We start from the raw sequence: 21666 nt of genomic DNA, 5'->3' as shown, positions 1-21666 counted from the left end.
CGAGTCATTAACCTCGAAACTCTGTGTTAGGCTTTGTTTCTTTTGTTATATGCCCTCTGACCTCCAGTGATGAAGGGTGAGTGTATACAGGTGTATGTGACCATAGCCTCAGATTCTGTTGTAATTTTAGCCTTCGCAGACATTTGCAGCTTCAGAATTGACTGGATGTAAAGCAAAATAGTTCAGATTTCTGCAAACATCAGACTTCATTGAGTAAGAGCAGAGAAATGTAGATGCAGGTGTACTAAACTATCTGACTTACTTGTTTGCTGCTGTCTTGCATGTTCCCTCACAGCTATGAACAATACTATGCTGCTGACCTGTAGAGGTGTAAGACTCTCTGGTAAGGCAGTCACAGAAGCTTCTAACTTTCAGAAAAAATAAAATGTAGTTCTGCAGAATCTGTTTTCATGTACGTGCTTCTACCAGCTACTGATTGAACAAGAGGAGGTAGTTCTGTGTACAGGTGGAGAAGCACAGCTTTGAAAACTTTGCTTCAGGACTACTGCTAACATTTTGGTAAGTTAAGGCCACATCAAGAGTTAAGTGATATTAGGTCATTAATTGAAATGCAGAGAAATTGAACTGTTTCCTCTCCACATACTATAATAGTACATTTTTAAACTGGCTTAGAAAAAACTTGTATGCCAGCTGGGTTCATCCAGTCTTAAGTACTCAAGAAATATTAATGTGAACATCATAAGAACATTGTTACGCTTCAACTTCCTTGATATGTTTTTTTTTTCATTTAGTTACAGCAAAGACTATGTATGGCGTAGTTGTGCCCATTGACAAGGCCTTGCAAGTACTTGCTCTCCTTAGGTGCTTTAGGTGTCAAAAAAGTATAATTGCTAGAAGTGTGTATGTACTTGGCTGCATAAAGGAGAAAAAAAATTGTGGACAACCATATGGTGATGTAGTTACTGAACGATTTGCATATCTAAGAAATACAATAAGAAACTCTGCTGAGCATAAAGCATGTATTACAGCTGGCCTTGTTTATGCATATCCCTCATGCAATGAAACCCATGCTCAGTTATGTCAAGTGTTGGTACCCAGACATCTGTTGCACAAAATATTCCCTGCATAACTGACATCACAAATACAGGGTTTTTTTAGAACATACAACAAATACTGTCAGCAGTGTGTGCACTGTGACAAATACTGCCTCTGTGTGCAATGAGTTTCTGATACTTTGGTTTTGGTTTGTATTAATGCTAAACTAGTAGCTGTTGACCCTAACAAACACCTGCATTTTGTATTAGCAGTATCTCAAGTATGCTTCATACACAGATATATATATATATATATATATATAAAACATCTAAAACTCAGTGTAAGAATTTATTTTCATAAATTCTTTTAGCTTATTTTTAGAATATTTTCTATTGTCTTGGTTTAGGGCAAATTTGGGAGAAAACCCCTGAGTGGGGTCTCCGTGGGGAGCAAACTCAAATGGCCTTTCTCTCCATCTGGTCTGCGAAGGAACTTCTCCGGAGAAAAGTGGAAAAAACTATTTTACTTGACAAACAAAGTGCCTACAAGTACAAAGAATGAATAATATGAAACAATAAAACATCTCGTTCTGGAGTGAGATGGCAAATTGAGAAAGTTCTTGCTGTGGGTGTAGCTCAGCTCTCTCAGTCTCTTATCAGTCCCAGTCTTTCTAGCGCTGCTGGAAAATGCCGAGGTCCAGGCCCCGGTGGGCTGCAGGTGCAAGCCCCTAGTGCTCCCCTGGGTTTTTTCAGTCTAGAGCAGGTGTAAAGAGTCCTAAGAAAAAAAAAAAAAAAAAACAGTCCAGGTAACTTCTCTGCCCTAGCTAGCTAAAATTAACTAAAAGCAAGAAAATCTCTATCCTGCAGCCTCTCTAAGCCTTAGCTGAACACCCAGTCCAGAGAAGAATGTGGAGGAGTCAGGCAGTTCTCTCAAAACAAACCCTGTGCTTCTTCTTGCTCCTCCTTTGCTCCCAGAACTAGTTTAAAGGCACAGAACTTAATATACCGCACAAACAGAACAGACGATTGGGATTACAAGCATCATAAAGTCACCTTAGGACATCTGTCTAGACAACCTCTAGAGTAAGGCAGTTATATCTCTCTGTCATGGTATTTCAAACTAAACAGCTTAGTTAACAATAAATCTTCCTTAATCCTGTCACAATCAAGAAATAAAATTTTTAATTTGGCTCACTTTTTCTTTGCTAAACTCTGAAAATTTCTTATTTCTGCACAAGCAAAATAGGTTGAATTGGGTTTTAATAGTTAACTTTTGTAGTGTGTTTTAAGCAGCTAAGTAACAATAAACAGCATTATTCACAGAGGTGTTAGATACATGCTTTTAGAAATATTAGCAAGCTGTTCTGAAGTATCATGAGCGCATCAAATTCCATGAAGAAAGGCTGAGGGAGCAGGGCCTGTTTAGTTTGGAGAAGAAAAGACCATAATCACATCAATGTTTGTGAGTATCTGAAGGGGGGGTGTCAAGAGAATAGAGCCAGACTCTTCTTCGTGGTGCTCAGCAATAGGAAAAGAGGAATGGGCAGAAACTGGTGCACAGGAAGTTCCGTCAGAATATGAGGAAGAACTTCTTCACTGTCCAGATGATCACACACTGGGACAGATTTCACAGAGAGGTTCTGGAGTCTCCCTCACTGAAGATATTCCAGATATTCCAGAACATGGACACAATCCTAGAGCAATGTGCTCTAGGATGAGCCTGCATGAGCAGAGAGGTGGGACCAGATGTGCTACTGTGTTGCTTCTACCCTTATATATCCTGTGAGTGATAAGTGAAAATGCACCACTGATTTGGGATATTGTGCATCTTGTCTCTACTTCTACAGCTTCTCAGAAGTTGTTCCATAGCACTGTACAGTAAAAATCTGTTAATTCTGTGATCTTCTCTCTTACCTGAAATTCAGTGTAAGAATCCTTTGGGGTTTTTGATGTGCCTCATATTCTTCTCTGAGTTGTCTCAGCATAATTTGAACATTAGAGAGCAATATGTAGTCTTTCTATATCAAGTTACCATATTCTCACAGTATGGTTTTAGTAACTTACAGGGTATTGATGGACTAAGCAGTCATTTAATGAACTGAACTGAACTGAAATGATGTAGGTTGGTTAATAAAATGCAGACCTACTAACATTTTGTGTTTTAATGGAAGTATCAATGTTATGAATGTTAATGTTAATGTTAAAAGAAAAAAACTGTATCAGGATTATTTTATGATCATTGAAGGGTATCTGGAAGTTTCCATTATAAGTTTAAAAATGTGTGTACTAAACAAAATGAATGATTTTATGTGAACTCTGCTGGGAAATAGTTGTAACTGATTTTTAAGTGACTCTTCTAATTGTTTGCTGCTCAAGCTCATATTATTTTCATAATCCTTTTTTTACCAGTATTGGCAAAGCAAAACCCTTATTACTTCATAGCCATAATTTTGACACCCTTCAGATTAATCTACCCAACTAGAAAAGTTTCAGTACCTCCCACTCTTGGGATTTTGGTTCTAATCAACTTGAATTATGACTACAAATATACCTTTGGTTAAAACAGTATTAAAAATAACTGTGATGGTTATTTCAACAGCAAATTGTGGTGTGCTGTCATAGAACGTGAGTCTTTGCATGAGTGCTGTTGAGTTTTTGTTGAAAGTTAGCATTGAGTTGCACCAGTTGTAGCTTGGTGATAAAGTTACTGGGCAGTGAGCTTTTGCTCAATATTGTACCTCAGTTTAACAGGGATAGTGAAGGATAGGGGAGAGGTATGTGGTTGGAAGAAAGGTTAAAAAGATAAATACTTGTTTGGATTTGGTGTTTCCATGTGCTACTGTAACAGTACCTCTGATATTGCTTGCTGGTCATGGTCACAAAGGTAGTATATACTAATTTGAACCAACTGTCAAAGATTATTTGGGTTCATGAGTATGTTTACTTGTGTCTTAAAGCAATTGTTCTTTATTAAATATTAGTCATCTCTAGTGGAAATAAGAAATTTTAGAAACATGAATGATTTTGAGATCAGAGAGAATTCATTTTGCCATTACTTCCACAGGAACTTTCAGAAGAAAAGTAGTAAAATTCAGTAGACAAGACTGAATTGTGTAGCTGTTTTGGTTTGCCAATTTTAGTTTCCTGGCCAAGGCACCAATTTTGTAGTGGGTTTAGAGCTGGCCAAAGCCAGGGCACTCACTAGAATTATTTACTTGTATTCTGCTGTGAGATAAGGGTTAGGGGGAGAGCAGTGAAGGCTCCAAACTTTAAATGGTATAAAGAAAACTTTATTAAACAGAATTAAAAGAAAAATTATAAGAAAATCCAAATAGACCTTCAGAACACTTCTCCCTCACACACCCTCTTTTCTCTCTCACTGGCAACGTAAAGAGACAAAACTTGGAACTTTCAGTCAGTGTTCCATGTCTGAATCTTTCTTCAGTCCACTTAGAGAGAGGTGTCTCTCTTGCCATGCCATGGAGACTTCTCCACAAGAAACAGTTCTGTCATGACTTCAGTGTGACAGTGAACCAGCCACCCAGGAAAGGAAAATCTGTTTGTGTTGTGAAAAGTCCCTCCCATGCCTTACAGCTTTCCCAAAGCTGCTTTCCTGGGTTGTGTCAGTTTATTGGGACGTTATTTTAAAGATGGGATGTTTTAGCATTAAAACAAAAGTTCTTTTCATCCATCTCTGGGAACAGAGGTCTTCCCCTTTAATTCCCGGGGTGAGGTTTCTCATTTCTCTCATCTCTCTCCTTTCTGTTCAAGCTTCTCATTGAATTACAGCTACTTCAGCATCTGCTCGTTGCAACACTGGTGCCTTTGCTCATGACTGTAGGTAGAATGTGACATCCCCCCAATGCATTCCATGTATTTACAGTGAAAAAAACAAAGTCTGATACATCAAAAATGTTTCTTCACCCATAGCCTCATAAAAGAATTTCAGCCCAAGAATAAGGCATCTCCTTAATCCCCTCTGGATCTAGAATTTGACTCCTTCTTTACTGACCTCAGTGTCTCATGTTGTTCTCTCCACATGTCCTCACCCCTTCCCTTTTCCAATTCAGGGGAGAACTGGCTTTCTCAAGTCCATCTCTTCTCAAGCTTTATCAGTCGAAACAGTCTGTAACACCAAAAGGCTGATCTCATCCAGGCTCTGCAATGGAAAGATCGCTCGACATTTCTTTCGCTGCTGCTCACATGGTGTCTGCCAACACTGTACAAGCCATGCCAACTACCAGCTGTACTCAGCACTTTCCTTCACGCGGAGCACCGGAAACAAGAAAACGGCTGCTGCCATTGTTGTCCTTGTGTCCACAGCATAGCTGGCTAAGAGTGGTTAAGCAAATAAAGTCCATCATGAGTCATGCTGAGGCAGCTATGATCATGCAGCACTGTGCTGGTCACACCAATCCCTGCTGCACAGTCCTGGTCATGTGGCCGCTCCCAGTCCAGGCTGGTGGTGGCCACTCCTAGCCCTGGCCACTCCTCTTTGTGCTGGTCCTGGTTGCATGTTTGCTCCCAGCACCGGTATATCCCCCTGGCTGGCATGGACCAGCAGGCTCTGCTGCAAAGAGGCCCAGCTCCACTGGAACAGTGTCTAGCTGGCTTCCTGGGAAGGGTCCAGCACTGCAGCAGAGCCTGACCTGGGCTTGGCTGCGCAGGCCGTGCAGGGCCAGCCCAGTCCTGGCTGCACAGGGCCGCATGGGCCCAGCCCAGCCCAATCTGTTCAAAGGCCAGAAGCCAAGAGAATTTTCCCCAGGCTTGCTTGTCTTTAAAATGGGTTTCACTGAGGCATATTTAACTCTTTTAAGTGTTTTAACTGGGTATCAGTCTTTAGAACTACCCAATTGATTGGTTCCTCCAGGTCCCCACAGGGTAACCACCCCTGCAGCCCAGGGGTCTTCCCCCCCAGCTGAGAACAGACTTTGTTAAATCATGACAATGCGTAAATACAGTTGAGTTAGAGGATAAGTAGTTTGATTTCTCTATGGGAATATTGAACTTAAACATTGAAGTTTAAGTATCAATAGCATTTTGATACAGCATTAGCAAGTGTTGTATTATTCTTCAGGGGTGCATTTTAACTCTAAGCTGAAAGAATATTAATCTGTAATGGAAAAAGAGACCTTATTCATGTAGACTTTATTTTCAAAATAAAAAGAATTTAGGCGGTGCAAATAGTATAATGATGCCTCTCTTAATGCAGTGATTTTTTTGAAGCTATGAGTTTTATAACCTTACTTTATAATAGAATTCCGGTGACATAGTCAGACATTACTTAAGACAACTTTTCACACATAGGTTAAATTCTTAGAGTGAACGTTGCTTATTTTTCTGGAAATCAGATACCAGTAAAAAGCTCTTATTTGTGCTGTTAATGGTCTGATTGTTGGCCGCTTTAAATAGATTCTGAAATGTGCTAAATTTCACACAGCTGAGTTTGGCTGTTAGTAGATTGGCTTTTTTTTGTAGTAACTGGCATGTGGAAGGAACTGGAAGGAAATGAGGACTTTTCATTGTGTGTCAAAAATGCGGAGGAATCACGAAAGCATAAATTGTGTGAGTTGGCTTTCCTTTATTAATGGAAGAAGATTCTCAGGATCACATGAGCTTTTTCTCTTCTCTGAAACCCCTGCTATGGAGAGTCCACATTGCTGCTATTCTATTTAAAAAACCTCAGCCAAGAATCTCTTTAGAACTAAGCAAAATTTTCTTATAGAGTAGTGTTAAAAATTCTGATTTAACACTTTTTTTACAGAAATTTTGGTGTATTACTCAAATATGCCTACTCTGTCTCATTGATCTTTCACTTTAAGTGAAATAAAGTCATAAAATCAATATAGTACTTGGTTGTCGTACTGCTTGTATATTACTTGGCTATTTCTTGGAGTAAGCTTTAAATTTATTTGCATACTTGTCATGGGTTAGTACAGTTTGGTTTTTTAGTCATAGAGGAATGTAGAATGATTTTCCAGGTCTGGACCTGGGAATTGGTTTAGAATGGACAGGGACCTGTCAGAGAATTTGTTGGAATACTGGTATCTGTTTTGACCACTGAAAATTGTTGGCTACGACTTCGGGAAGTACCATATAAAACCTCTTGATTTCCTGTAGGTGGGCCTTTTCCTTTTTCCTTTGGCCAGAAGAGACAGGTAACATCGAATTGGGCCTGCTGTTTCCCCCATTCTTGGGGGGAGCTGGCCTGAGGCCTGGCCAGATTCTATCGGCTCCCGGGTGCTGGGAGGGGAGGAGAGGTTGCTGCTTTACAACAACTACTTTCTCCAAACTTCCCTGGAGCAGGGAGGGATCTCTGCCAGGCCCCTGATAAGAGCTATGGGCACAATTTAGACTGAAGCCGCCCCAATTTACACCGAGGGATGGGCTGAAAAGGCATTTATGATCCTGCATGGGTTTTTTTGTGATTCCGTACTGCCCAGGTGCTTTGATCTCTGATGTTTCTGTGTGAGTTCTTCCCTCCCTCACCAGCGTGGCCTTGAACATCTAATACCACAAGCTACCACGGGAAAGAAGACGATTCTGGGCAGATTTAACCCTTTCCTGGCAACATGAAGCTTCCAGAGCTTGGCCCTTCTCTGAGAGAGAAAAGAAAGGGACAGAGTGAACATAAAGAAGAAACAGCATGAAGTCAGTAGAGCAAGAGTGAAAACGCTGTTGGTACAAAGGTTGAAGAGTTGGTTGTTCCATTCTTATTTGAGCCATGGAAATCAACTCCCTATTTAGATAATTCCTTTAAATCATGGGAAAGATATGCATTTGGGGAGATGATTGTTTAGATTTGTGTGTGGATTTGAGCAAAGGTGTTTGTGATGGACTAAGTGATATTAATCCTATAAGATGCTTGAACAGAAATAGAGATGAGAAGCTCTCTGTGCCAGTGAAGAAGTGAGAAGATACCTATGTACTTTGAGATGAAGAATCCTTTGCCTTTAGTTATTAATCTTTAAAAGCTGACACCCCAATATGCAAACGTCTAAGACCCATGACCCATAAGCAGCTTGGGAACCTGCTAATGGGAGGAGTCACAAAGGCAGGTTTCCCGGGGCGGCTGTTTTTGTGACAGTTAAAAAACCCACAAGCGAGCTGTTCTAGGTTGTCAGTGGGATCCATGACTCTAAGAGAGACTCTTCTCCTAAAGAATTGATGAAAGACTATTGTCAGATGGTGAAAATGACTGAAAACTACAAGTTTTGTCTCTTTATGTTGTTTTGTAGGAACTTTAACAGTTTATAAGGGAAGGGAAAAGTGTTTTTGGAGTTTCATTCTGTTTTGTTTTAGTTTTTTTCCCGAACTTTGTTTTTCCATTCTTTTAGTGTGTGTTAATAAAATTATTTGGTCATTTTTAAGGTTGAGCCTGCTTTGTTCTTCTCCTAGTCTTTTTCCCACAGAAGAAGAGTGAGTACTAAGACCAGAATTTAGTGAGCATGAAACCACTACAATACTGTAAGTTGAAATTCAGCTGATGAATGAGAAGTATTTCCCTCAAGCCCCCACTGGCTTGTTGTGTTACAGATGGTACTGGAGTTTGTGAGTTGAGGACTCTGTGTAGGTAGTGAGGTGACTTCTGATTCAAGTCTGCCAGCCTGACCTCAGTGCCAGGGCAGACCATGGAGCAGATAGTGCTGAATGCCATCCTGGGGCACATGCACAATGACTAGTGGGATCAGGCCCAGCCTGCCTGGGATCCTGGCATTGATTTATGAAAGGCAGGTCTGGCTTTGCCAACCTGGTCTTCTATGACAATGTGACCTGCTTAGTGGGTGAGGGAAAGGCTGTGGTTGTTGCCTGCCTGGACTCTAGTAAAGATTTTGGCACTATCTCTCATGGCATTCTCCTGGAGAAACTGGCTGCTCATGGCCTGGACAGGTGTGGTGTCACTGGGTGAAAAACTGTTCGGGTATCTGGACCCTGGGAGTAGTGGTGAATGGAGTTACATCCAGGTGGTGGCTGGGCACCAGTAGGCTGCCCCAGGGTCCAGCATTGGGAGCAGTCCTGTTTAATGGAGTGTTCGTCAGTCCGTCTGCGGACCACACTAAGTTGGGCAGGAGTGTTGATCTGCCAAGACAGGTAGTTGTGGCCCTTTAGGGACATGGTTTAGTGATGGCTTGGCAGTGTTATTGGTGTTAATGATCTTCAGGGTCTTTTCCAACCTAAATGATTCTTTGATCCTAAAAAATTGGCAAATGAATGCCTGACTAAGCATGTCAGGACAGAACATTCGGCTGTCGCTGTATATGCTGAAGTGGATTCCTGCTCCTTATTTTGGTTTGTCTTCTAATGTGTGGATTGTTTGGTTTTGGGGTTTGTGATTTTAGTTTGTATTCTTTTGTAACTGTTTTGGGGAATATGGAAAAGTAAGAGAGTGAATGACAATATAATACATACAGGTTATAGAAATAAGAAATGAGGTTCAAACATGGAGGTGAAAATAAAAAGTACTGTAACATTAAATGTATCCCTAAAATTGCAGTAGATATTACCCAGTTGTCTTGCAAGACTTTTTTTGTGCCGAAGTTGTGTGAATATCTTTGGTCACAGACTTCAGATATATACAGAATGGATCTGTATTCCATTTTGCTGCTTGTGTTGCGCTTGGAGCAACAGAATAAACTTCAGAGTGATAGGAACAAAGTGTTACTACATCAGAATTATTACAAGGAATTTGTCCAGTCTACTTGTTATATGTCATGTGGCTTTGTGTTGGAATAATTTCATGGAAATTCCAATGTGCTGCTAGAAACTAAGATAGACTGCATGTAGCATACAGAGATCTTTGTTGTGACAAGTGTTTCTTGCTTTTGGATTTTATAATTAATAGGTTTTTTATAAGTAGTTTTGTGATAAATTTGTGTCTTTCAGAGTTGTAGACTCTTTCCTTCTCTACAATTCATTAGACAAGTCATTATAAAGATGATTTTCCTGATTTCTATAGGTAGTTGTTTCTCAGTGTGCACAGAAAGCTCTTGCTTGGAACTGATCTCTGTTCTTAGAAATTATTCATTTGCCAAGTAGTGGAATTTGATGAAAGTAATACTGCTATTCATGCCACTCCATGTTTCTCTTCATTACAACATGCAACTACAAAAAAGCTAGTGCTGCAGAGAAAGATAAAATTGAAGTGAGTTTACAGCTAGACCTCCATTTCAGTGTTTTTGTTTGCAGGGAGAAGAAGGGAAAGGTTTAGTTATTGCTGGCAGCACAGACCTGAAGATCAAGCTTACACAGTCTGTTAAAAAGCAGTAGTATATGCTATTGCAAGAGGACTGCCTATCAAAATGGTGTTTTTTCACAGGTATGCAGGCTCCTTGTTATGCAAGAGTTTAATTTTATTTTTTTTCATAGATACTGTGTACTATTTTTTAATGTACAAACAATTTATATTCTGAACATATGTTTTGGAAAGTCCCATTGCATAGTTAATCTTGCTTTGGCTATGTTTGGGAGCATATATAGGATGGAATGGGAAGGAAATCTGTCATGTTGATACCTACTTTGGGACATTGGAATTGAGTAGCTTGGGAGAGTACACTGGTTTAGTTTGTAATTTTTTTAGAAGTGTTTTTTGTTTCAGACTTGTCATTGAAATAAACTCTCCAACCAGTTTGTTAGGTTTGGAAGTCAACATTACTCAGTTTGCTGAGTGCATGGGGGTAGCTCCACCCAACATCCACACCCAGTGTCAGAACTTTTCACTGCACATTGTAGCAAACAAAGAAATTAATGTTCATTGTCTATAAATGGGTAATGATCTTCATTGGTTAGTAGTCTGTCTTCTGTTAGTTACTGATTTCTTGCTCTCATCCTAATTAGCCCACATTTTCACTTCTTTTGGTATCTTTATCCCAGACAGAGAAGGTTTCAATAATAATGCTGAATTTTGTTTGTTACTTTCTTATTTCAGGGTGCTGCAAAATGTCCTTGTGGTCCGTAATTTCTGCATTCCTTGTGTCCAGTTTCAGCAATAGATCTCTTTCCCAGGCTTTGTTAACCTCATCCTAGGTCTGAGATCACTGAAGCTTATCCAGGTTGAGTGGAATTGGTTTAGAAAAGTTTCAGTAATTTTCCCAAACTCCATTCCCACAACAGCAGGCTATGACAAACCTTACTAAATGCTGGCCGCAGTGACAGATGACAGAGCAGAAATTTACACTACTTACGATTAACTAAAACAATAAATTAGAAAAGTTATTGGGAAAGTTATATCATTAACTAAGCACTATATGGTACAAAACTAAGCATTAGTCATGGATAGGGATCAAACACTGTTGTGTGAAGGTTATAAGAATTTTCCAACATTTTCCCCCACTGCTACATAGACTCTGTTTTTAAAGAAATATGACTGTTTGGAAACAGACATAGTAACAGGACTGTCATGTAATTCACTAGCTATAGGAAAAGTGTTTTGTGAGGCTGTGGTATAAGAGTTTGAGAACATATGTTCTACAAGATGCAGTCATGCTGTTTGTTATCCTGAGAGATGGTCAGGGTTTCTTCTACAGTGTGATGTAGCAACAGCTTTTATTTTCATTTTCATTCTAATGGAAACATTGAAACATTCAGTTATCCCTGACAACTGAAAGATTTAAAATGCCTCTTTATTAAAAAAAAAAAAAAAAAAAGTGGAGTAAAAATTGCCTAATTTCTTTGATGTGGTTTAGTGTGACTGTGATACGCAAAGCAATCACACGGAGTCAAGAGATTTTCGCAGGGCAGAGAGTTCCTCCGAGCCAGCTCAAGGCTGAGCCAAGACGGAGAACAAGGCAGAGAGCCTCTGCGTGTTTATTTCTTACTTTTTATACATTTATGGGTCTGGCTGAAGATTGGCTTCTGGAGTTTTCACCCCTCAGCCAACTGGCCAGACCAGCCGTCAGTTACAATTGTTTTCAGGTTAGAAATATGCAAAGGACAGAGAATGAAAAACAAAGGATTTGTTTATATTACATGTGTGAGAAAAAGTAAAAACTGCTCCTAATATTGTACAGTAGCTAAAAAGTCTGACTCCATTTTATGAACAATCAAAAAGCTTTAAAAAACTCAGAAAAACCCGGGTAACAGTTTAGTATTGCAATCCATTCCTTTCTTGCTTGAACCATCTGTGAAGAGGTTGTTGGGTACTGCAGCATTTTTTTACTGCAGTGTTGATTGTCATTTCAGTTATCAACAGTTACCTCATTTGCTGTTGTAAGTCTAACATCCTTTGGAACAGGCTAAGCTTCATCAGACTTCTCTTTTGGAAATCCAGTGAAGTAGTTTGATCAAACAAGCTCTTAGTTTTATTAAGTTGTATTTTACGTGTGTAATAGACTATGAACACGAAGAAAAGTTCTAATAGGAATTTATTACATTACAGCAGGCAAAGCAAAGGCAAATACAGCGCTGGACGGCAGGGGAGTCTCGCTCCACCAACTGCCGTGAATTGGTAGATTTTTCAGTCTTGCTTTTATCTTGCTTCTTTCCTCCGATGATGTATGTGTGACGTGTTGCTGGGAGGGTCTCTTTCTGTCTCTCGGTGGTCGCAGAGATGAAGGCTGTAGTTGTAAGCTGGAATTCCTGAAACTTAAAGCTGATTAAGCAAGTAGAGAAGGAATGAGCAAGAGTCTGTTTGCCTATCAGCTTAGATAGTGACATAGTAACTTCCTGTTATTTTGAGTTATTTGATCTTTAGTGAACAAAAAAATAGTTAATGTTTATCACAATTCCCCCATTTCTCTTGTTCTTACTTATTTTTGTTCACTGTATCTTTGCAGTTCTTGTCTAGCTAACTCTAAAGTTTCTAAATTTTCTTCTTGAGGTATCTGATCATATTTAGTCTTAAGAAGCATAAGATGTGCTGCTTCCAGCCGGCTTTTCACTATAGTTATCAGTTTATTAAATATACATGGTCCAAAGGTAAGCCCGAGTGCCACTAGAATTACTGGCCCCGCAATAGTAGAAAGCAGTGTGGTTAACCAAGGGGAGTGGTTGAACCAGTTTTCATACCAATTTTGATGGGCTTCATTTTCTCTTTTCTGCTGTTCTATCTGCTTCTTTAGTTCATTCATAGTATTGATTACTACTCCTGTGTGATCTGCATACGAACAGCATTCTTCTTTTAGCGCTACACAAAGGCCCCCTTGTTGTAAAAACAGCAGATCTAAACCCCTTCGATTTTGTAATACTACTTCTGACAGTGATCTTACTGATTTTACTAACCCATCAGTTGCTTTTTCTATTTTACTTAAATCTTCATCTACAGAGATTCTTAGTGCTCTAAATTCTTTCTGTTGGTTGACTAATGAGGTTATCCCTGTTCCAGCTCCTACTCCTCCTACAGTTAGAAGAGTTGCTATAGTCAAGGCGGTGAAAGGTTCTTTTCTCATGAGGTGGTGTTCTGGGGTTGTGTGCTGTTCAAGGACATAATCTTTTGGATGATAAGTAATTTTCGGTATAATAGTTACTTGAATGCAATAGTCATGGGTGTGATTGAAAATTTTTAAAGATAAACAGGGAGTAATTCCTATACTCTGGCAAACCCATCGAGTATTGGGAGCTGGGAGCAACCAATCTGCTTTTTGTTTTTGCTTGGGGTTTTTCACAGTGATGTTACACAAATGTTCTCTAATAGGGGGAACAGTACCCACACACCGTCCCTGTCCGGTTACTTGAGAGAGTGTTACTCCTTGAGTACTTTCTTTAGTCTTTTTCCAAAGGCATTCTTTTGGATTAGTCCCATTTATTCTTCTTGCTTTAGCCGTTACCCCAATGGCTTCATAAAAAGGAGGTTGGATGTTATAGCAAAGCCAGCATTCTCTTGTTAAATCAGGGTTTGTTCTATTTAGAATGCCATAACTAGCTTGCATTATTTTCCACAGAGTACCATATTTAGAGGCTTCTTCAGGGGCATCAGCTTGAGGCACTGTTAATTCTCCCGATCCCCTGCTATTTGCAGTGTTTGTCCTGCTCTGCCTTACTACTAGTACTGGGTTTGGTCCTACACCTCCCCCCCCCCCATCTCTGGCGAATGGGGAGCGGGTTCCTTCTTTATTTGGATGATATTCCCCCTATCTCTCCCGGGTTCTCAATGTCTAACTCCCCAATTTTTACCTAATAGCCATTCTTGTTTCTCTGGTTTGGTGACATTGAGATAAACAAACGAGCAGTCCCCTATATAGGTTATTTCTCTTGAAGGACTCTTCCATGGCTTTGTGCATCCTGCTGGTCCAAAGTCTGCTTGCAAATATTTATCATGCCCTCCCCTGGGTGTCCAGTCAGAGGCGATTGTTTCACAGCCCCAATATCCACAAAAATATTCCCCAGGATAATTACAATATCCTTTACCGTGATTTGAGCTTGGGCACATGTAAAATCCCGTTAGGTTCAGTGTTTTTCCACAATGATCTATGTTGGTCAGAGCACACAATCCTACTCTGAAACTGGGTGCTCTTACAGTAGTTACAGTTTGCAAAATCTTATTGTCATCCTATCGCCATAGTGACCATTTAAAGGGTTGGTGTGGTAGATTGTCTAGGGCATTAATCCCTCTCAAGTATAACATCAGCAAAAGAAAAGTAATCGGCTGGGTCACGTGGTGAGCATCATTGGGGGCATAGGAATGGGAATATATCTGAGGATTGTTCCATTTCATAGACTGCAACCTGTCTCTCTGCCCAGGGTCTTTGCTCTTATTCCTATTCCTGAGGCAATTCCTCAAATATTGTTTTGTTGTCCTACCCTGGGGTTTCTTTCTTCCACAGCTTTTTACCCCTCTGCCTTTCCTGTCGACTCAGTTGCCTCGAGCCACGGGGGGTACTATCTTCTCGGCAGCAGGGATATTCTTCAGGAGGTCCCCGGGGGCGACTCTGTTGCCTCTTGACATAGGAATCCCAGTTCCGATACTTAACCGGGGGTGTATCACACCGGATTCCCTTTAGGCGTGTGTGGCAGGTGCAGTCAACAATTTCAGCTATGAACGGGATGGGTTCATTAGGGTGATAACAATAATATTTTGGTTTAATCTCTAATGCAAAAATCTTCCACTACTCTTTTGATTTTTCTACTAATCCCTCATATTTAACTTTATATTCTAGAATCCAATCAGTTATGTTCCGCTGCAATACCCAACAGGGGCTGCAAATTCCTCTAGGGGGGGTCCTCGCCTACAATGACTCCACCACTTGTCCCCGCAGATTTTACAAATATAACAAACAAAAGGATAACAATTGCACTCTGGGTCTCTACACCTTATCAGAGTTACAAATTAATCTTTCCTCCGTGTAGTGTGGTTCTGGTGCATATTCTACACGGTGTCCATTCATTGACGATCTCTCCTCTGGATCCGTAACTTCAGGTCTCTAGGATTGCTTGTCACCTGCCACTCAGGAGTCGGTTTGCTCACTGGCCCTTTAATTCTGCTAGCATGGGTCCATCCCTTCTCTGCTGTTCTGACTGCAGTATCTGTAGTAAGCAATACAAGGTAAGGGCCCTCCCATTGTGGGGCCAAGGTTGCTTCTTTCCAGGACTTTATCATTACCCAATCTCCTGGTTGCACCTGGTGCAGTTTCAAATCTAGTGGGGGTCTCTGAGCTAACCTTCCCTTTTTCCATAGATTTTCCCTATATTTTATTAGGCTGGTAATGTATACATTCATATTTTGATCCCTCAACTTTGGATGATCTTGCGGTTCCTCTATATTGTAGGGCATTCCATACAACATTTCAAATGGAGATATTCCCATATCCGATCTAGGTTGTGTCCGGATATTTAGCAATGCTAATGGTAGGCATTTTACCCATGACAGTTTGGTCTCAATCACGAGTTTGGTCAATTGTTTTTTAATTTCCCCATTCATTCTTTCTACTCTTCCCGAACTTTGGGGGTGCCAGGGGGTGTGATAATCCCATTGTATTCCCATTATTGCCATGGTTTCTTTAATTATTTTGGATGTAAAGTGAGGGCCTCTGTCTGAGTCAATAGTTTCTGTGACCCCATATCTGGGAATAATCTGCTCTAATAGGGTCTTGATCACTGTTTGTGCCGTTGCTTTTGCCGTAGGGAATGCCTCTACATAATGGGTTAGGTGATCTACTATTACCAATAGATATTTATACCTCCCAGTCTTTGGTAACTCAGTAAAGTCTAGTTGGATGTTAGCAAATGGCCGGTATGCTGTAGGTCGTCCCCTCATTAAGGTTTTTCTTAAATTGGCCCTATTTACCTTTAGGCAGGTAATGCACCCCCTCACTACTTGCTTTGCCAAGTTATCTGCCCCAATACACATATGTTTGGTGGCAAATTGATCTACCAATGCTTGTGCCCCCCAATGTGTTTTGCTATGTATTCTCCTCATAATATCCATAGCTATGGATTTAGGCAGTACAGTTCTATTATCCTCTGGAAGTCGCCATTCCCCTTCTGGGTCTTCTCTCAACCCCATTCTTTTCATTTTCTCTTTTTCTTGCATAGTAAAGCTATATATCTTTTGCAAATTCCCTCTGCTCTCACGCTCTTTTCTTTCAGCTTTCGGATCTTCCTGGGGGGTAGATTGTGACGTCTGCAAAGCAGCCCTTTTTGCTTCTTGATCTGCTGCATTATTTCCCCTGCTTTTGAAATCTAATCCCTTTTGATGCCCTTTCAGGTGAACAACAGCAATTTTCCTAGGTCCCCTCAAGGCCTTCAGCAGTTTCCTGATTAGATCCTGGTGAACCAGGTTTTTTCCCTGGGAGTTTATCAACCCCCGTTCTTCCCATATTTTTCTAAAAGTGTGTATAATCCCATAAGCATATTTTGAGTCAGTATAGATGGTACCTGATTTATCTTTTAACAACTGCAATGCCCGCAGTACAGCATAAAGTTCACAGGCCTGTGCCGACCAAAATCCACTTAGAGGGCCTGATTCGATAACTGCAAGTCCTTCTCCCCCAACTATTGCATAGCCAGAGACCCTTTTTCCATTAATTACTCGCGATGAGCCATCTACAAACAACCTATCCCCCTCTTCTAATTCTTCTTCATCCAAGTCTGGTCTTATCTTGGTTTGTTCTTCTATGGTAGATAAGCACTCATGGGCTAATCCATCCTTACTTGGCCTTCCATATAAGAATTGGGCCGGATTTTGTAAGGCTGTAACCTCCAGGGTTAATTTTGGGGAGTCTAATAGGATTCCCTCATACTTCAAGAGTCAGGCATCCGTTATCCATTTTTCTGCCTTTTGTTGCAAAATTCCCCGGATATTATGAGGGGATAATACTCTCAGTTCCCCGTTGAAAGTGATTTTATTAGCCTCCTCCACAAGCAAGGCGCAGGCTACTAGAGCTTGCAAACATGTAGGCCAACCCCTGCTTACAGGGTCTAACAGCTTAGATAAGTACCCAACAGGTTTCTTTTTCCCAGCCCATTCCTGGGTCAGTACTCCATAAGCTGTCCCACTATCTGTGTTTACAAATAGATAAAAGGGTCTCTTCAGATCGGGTAGGCTTAACACAGGGGCATTGACTAAATCATGCTGCAGAGCTTTCAGATGCTTGTCATCTTTCTCATCCCATTTCACTAGCCCTCCTTGGCTCAATTTCTCATATAAAAACTTAACCTTGGTGCTATAGTTCTCAATCCACTGTCGGCAATACCCCATGAGACCTAACAACTGCCTAATTTGCTTCTTGCTCTTTGGAGGCGGTATGGATAGTATCCCCTTTACTCTTTCAGGGTCTATTTTCTTCTCCCCCTTCCTTAGGTAATGCCCAAGATACTTTACTTCTTCTTCCACGAATTGTAGTTTTGCCTTAGATACTTTGAGCCCCTTAGCACTCAGAAAGTTGAGTAATCTAATGCTTTCTGCCCGTACTTTGTCCTCTGTTTCCCCAGCAATCAGGAGGTCATCTACATATTGGATAAGGGTCACTCCTTCCCCAGTCTGATATTCTTGCAAAATCTGTTCTAAAGCTTGTCCAAACAAATTAGGAGATTCCGTAAACCCCTGGGGGAGCACGGTCCACCTTAGCTGCTGTCTCCTATGAGTGACTGGGTCTTCCCATTCAAATGCAAAGTAATCCCTACTCTTCTCGTCTAGAGGACATGCCCAGAATGCATCTTTAAGGTCAATTACACTATAATATTGTTTTTCGGGACTAAGTCTGCTTAGCAGGGTGTAAGGGTTGGCTACCACCGGAAAACGAGCTACTGTCCTTTTGTTTATTTCTCTTAGGTCATGCACTAACCGGTATGATCCATCTGCCTTTTTTATTGGCAAAATTGGGGTATTAAAAGGAGACATGCAAGATTCTAATAGTCCTTTGCTTAGTAGCCTCTCAATCTCGGGCTTCAACCCATTCTTTCCCTCTGGGGAGATGGGGTACTGTTTAACCCTTATCGGTGTCTCTGGATCTTTAATGATTACCGAGAAGGGGGGTATATTCAACCTCCCTACACTATCAGGAGTGTACCATACTTCTGAGTTAATTTTTTCCTCATCCTCTACCCTCAAGGGACAGAGTTTTATTTTGATTTCCTCATTTACTACTTCTATATTAATACCCATTTCTATAATTAAGTCTCTCCCTAACAAATTATAATCTGCTTCTGGTACCAGCAGAAGGTTCCCTATTCCCATTTTGGACTTCGATTCCACCAGTACATTCTTAATAACAGGGACTTCAAAGGGCTCCCCCTTTGCCCCTACTACTTGAGCAGTTTCCTTTGATATCTTACATCCCTCCGGTAGTACCTGGACTGTCGATCGCTCAGCTCCAGTATCTACTAAAAACTCAAATTCCTGCTGCTGAGGACCTATTTTTAATTTTATCAAGGGCTCCTGATGTTTCCGTGTCCCCAGCAAATGAAGCCCCTGACTCCGTCAGTCTTCTTTGAAGACTCTCTCATCCCTGAGCCGCTTCCTGCAGTTTCTCCGAAAGTGTCCTTTATTCCCACAGTAGAAACATACGCCTCCATCCTTTTTCTCTACCCGGGGAACCCCTCCCCCATTTCTCTGGGCCACTTGACTTGTTTTGGGAGGGGCATCAATTCTCCTAGTTTCTCTCACTGCTGCCACCATCATTCTTACTTGTCTCTTGTGACTCTCTTCATCTCTCTTCACATATACCTTCTGTGCTTCCCTCAATAGCTCATCCAGGTCTCTATCTTGCCAATTATCTAATTTTTCTAACTTCTTTCTGATATCTTCCCACGATTTAGCCACAAATTGTGTTTTTAGTAGTGCTTGCCCTAACGGTGTCTCAGGATCTAAGCCTGAGTACATTTGCAGGTTTTTTCTCAAGCGTTCTAGCCAATCCGTAGGTGTCTCCTCCTTTTTCTGTCTCTCATTAAATGCTTTGTTGATGTTCTGCCCCCTAGGCACCGCTTCCTGGATCCCCTGTACTATTATCCCCCTCAGATCCTGCATATTGATTCTGTGATCCTGCTGCTGATGATTCCAATTGGGATCATGCAAAGGCCACTTGGTGTCTGCTAAGGGTCCTTGTGCATGTTGTGAATCCCATAGCCGCATCCCCGCTCGTCTAATCATATTTCTTTCCTCGGCCGTGAAGAGAATATTCAATATGGCTTGCAACTCGCCCCAAGTATAAATACTGGGTCCCAAAAATTGGTCCAGTCTCTCGGCCACCCCCAAAGGATCTTCCAGGAGGCTCCCCATCTCCCTCTTAAATTCCCGAACATTCCCAGAACTCAAAGGTACTGAAACAAACCCTATCACTGGGTGAGGTCCCTGGCCCCCCCCCACAGGCATTTCTCTTAGGGGATATAGGTTATGCTGTCTAGCCCGACCTCGGGTTATGGGTCCCTGCACTTCCTCGGGGGGCTCGGGATTACTTCCTGCTTCCTGAGGCTCCATTGGAGGTGCATCCGGAATCTGGGGGTTCTGAGGGGGTATGTAAGGGGGTGGGATCAGTAAGGCTTCTTCCTCTTTACTCCTGTCTTTCTTTCGTCCTCCCTCTTTGAGGGGAAACAGGAGCACTTCACTCTCAGGTCTTGTAACCCATACATTAGCATATTCACTTTCTTCCTGACTAAAAGGAATTTTAGTGTTTACCCACAAGTTGAGTTTTTGCCTCACCCAATCTTCTGATGATCTAAAAATAGGCCAAAAAATATTCCGGGAAATCTCCTTTCCACCCCATACTACCACACAATAATGGATCATTTTAGCTTTATCTTTACCCCCTGTGTTAGGGTAATGTTTCCAATTGTCTAATATGAACCCCAGTGGGCTATCTCTAGGCACCGGGGGGAGTTTTATGGGAGTAGAGGGCCTGCTCTTCCCCTGTCCCATCTTCTGGAGTGCCCTCACACAAGCGTGGTGCGGAAATCACTCGCTTCCCCTTGTTCGTGGCTCACGCCCTCTCGGGCAATGAGAACCGCACTACTGAGGGTCCACAATCACTTGGAAAATACGAGCTGCCGGTTCTCCTCTCACTCACACACACACTCGCAGCACTCCAGGATACCCGACCCAGACCGAACGGAATCTTCCACACAGATACTCACGCGTCTTGCGTCTTCGTCCGGACCTTTGTGCACAAAGTTTATAGGGTCTGCCGGCCTCCTTTGCCTAATGCTTTGAATTTAGGTTCGTCGGTCCAACCGAGACAGGAATCGGGTCTACCAGGGCCGCCGACTGATCGGCGGGGCACCCCCCAGGCAGAACCAAAAGTCCTATCTTGCAGGTGGATCCGAGTCACGGCACCAAATTGTAATAGACTATGAACACGAAGAAAAGTTCCAATAGGAATTTATTACATTACAGCAGGCAAAGCAAAGGCAAATACAGCGCTGGACGGCAGGGGAGTCTCGCTCCACCAACTGCCGTGAATTGGTAGATTTTTCAGTCTTGCTTTTATCTTGCTTCTTTCCTCTGATGATGTATGTGTGACGTGTTGCTGGGAGGGTCTCTTTCTGTCTCTCGGTGGTCGCAGAGATGAAGGCTGTAGTTGTAAGCTGGAATTCCTGAAACTTAAAGCTGATTAAGCAAGTAGAGAAGGAATGAGCAAGAGTCTGTTTGCCTATCAGCTTAGATAGTGACATAGTAACTTCCTGTTATCTTGAGTTATTTGATCTTCAGTGAACAAAAAAATAGTTAATGTTTATCACACGTGTACAGTGTCTAAATAAAAATTCTGAGCTCCTGTTCTTGGACACAGGACATAGTAGTGCAATCTTTGTAGTTCCAAATTCAGATGGAAGTCTTTCAGAGAACTTCCACTTTGTCTCAGGTTGCTGACATCTTAGTGTAATACTGCTACTGTCCATCTTGGTTAGTGCTACTCAGATTTCATACATCTTTTCCATGGTTACTTGTTTCCAAAACACCATCCTCATATTTGATGTGTTTTGAAAATACACATTTAAAAGTTGGGGGTTTTGTGTGTGTGTGTTGCAAAGTCTTTTGGTAATCATATTGATCTGGATGGTTGACCACGTCGGTCTTTACTATTCAAAAAAGTGTAAGCTTGTTCTTAGGACCAGAAATTTGGCATGCCTTCATTTGTTAGCTTTTTCATGCAATTATATAGTGAGTTCTGGTGCCCAATGCTTTGAAACATTGTCAGAAGTCTACTTACTGTCTTTTAAGTGTCCAAGTGAGTTACCTTTGCACTCCTCTTGCCTATTTAAAAAATATTTTTCCTGCATCTGATGTAGTTCCAGGTTTGAAATTTTG

At 41.4% G+C, this 21666-nt stretch overlaps 1 protein-coding gene across 1 annotated transcript in view; it reads left to right on the top strand.

Annotated features, from left to right (window-relative positions):
• APC (APC regulator of WNT signaling pathway) overlaps window positions 1-21666 on the top strand; it is a 121156-nt gene that overhangs the window by 639 nt on the left and 98851 nt on the right. The window lies entirely within an intron of this gene.

This window comes from Hirundo rustica, chromosome Z (assembly GCF_015227805.2).
Source record: "Hirundo rustica isolate bHirRus1 chromosome Z, bHirRus1.pri.v3, whole genome shotgun sequence".
Classification (NCBI taxonomy): Eukaryota; Metazoa; Chordata; class Aves; order Passeriformes; family Hirundinidae; genus Hirundo; species Hirundo rustica.
This window is presented reverse-complemented; position numbering and strand designations above follow the sequence as displayed.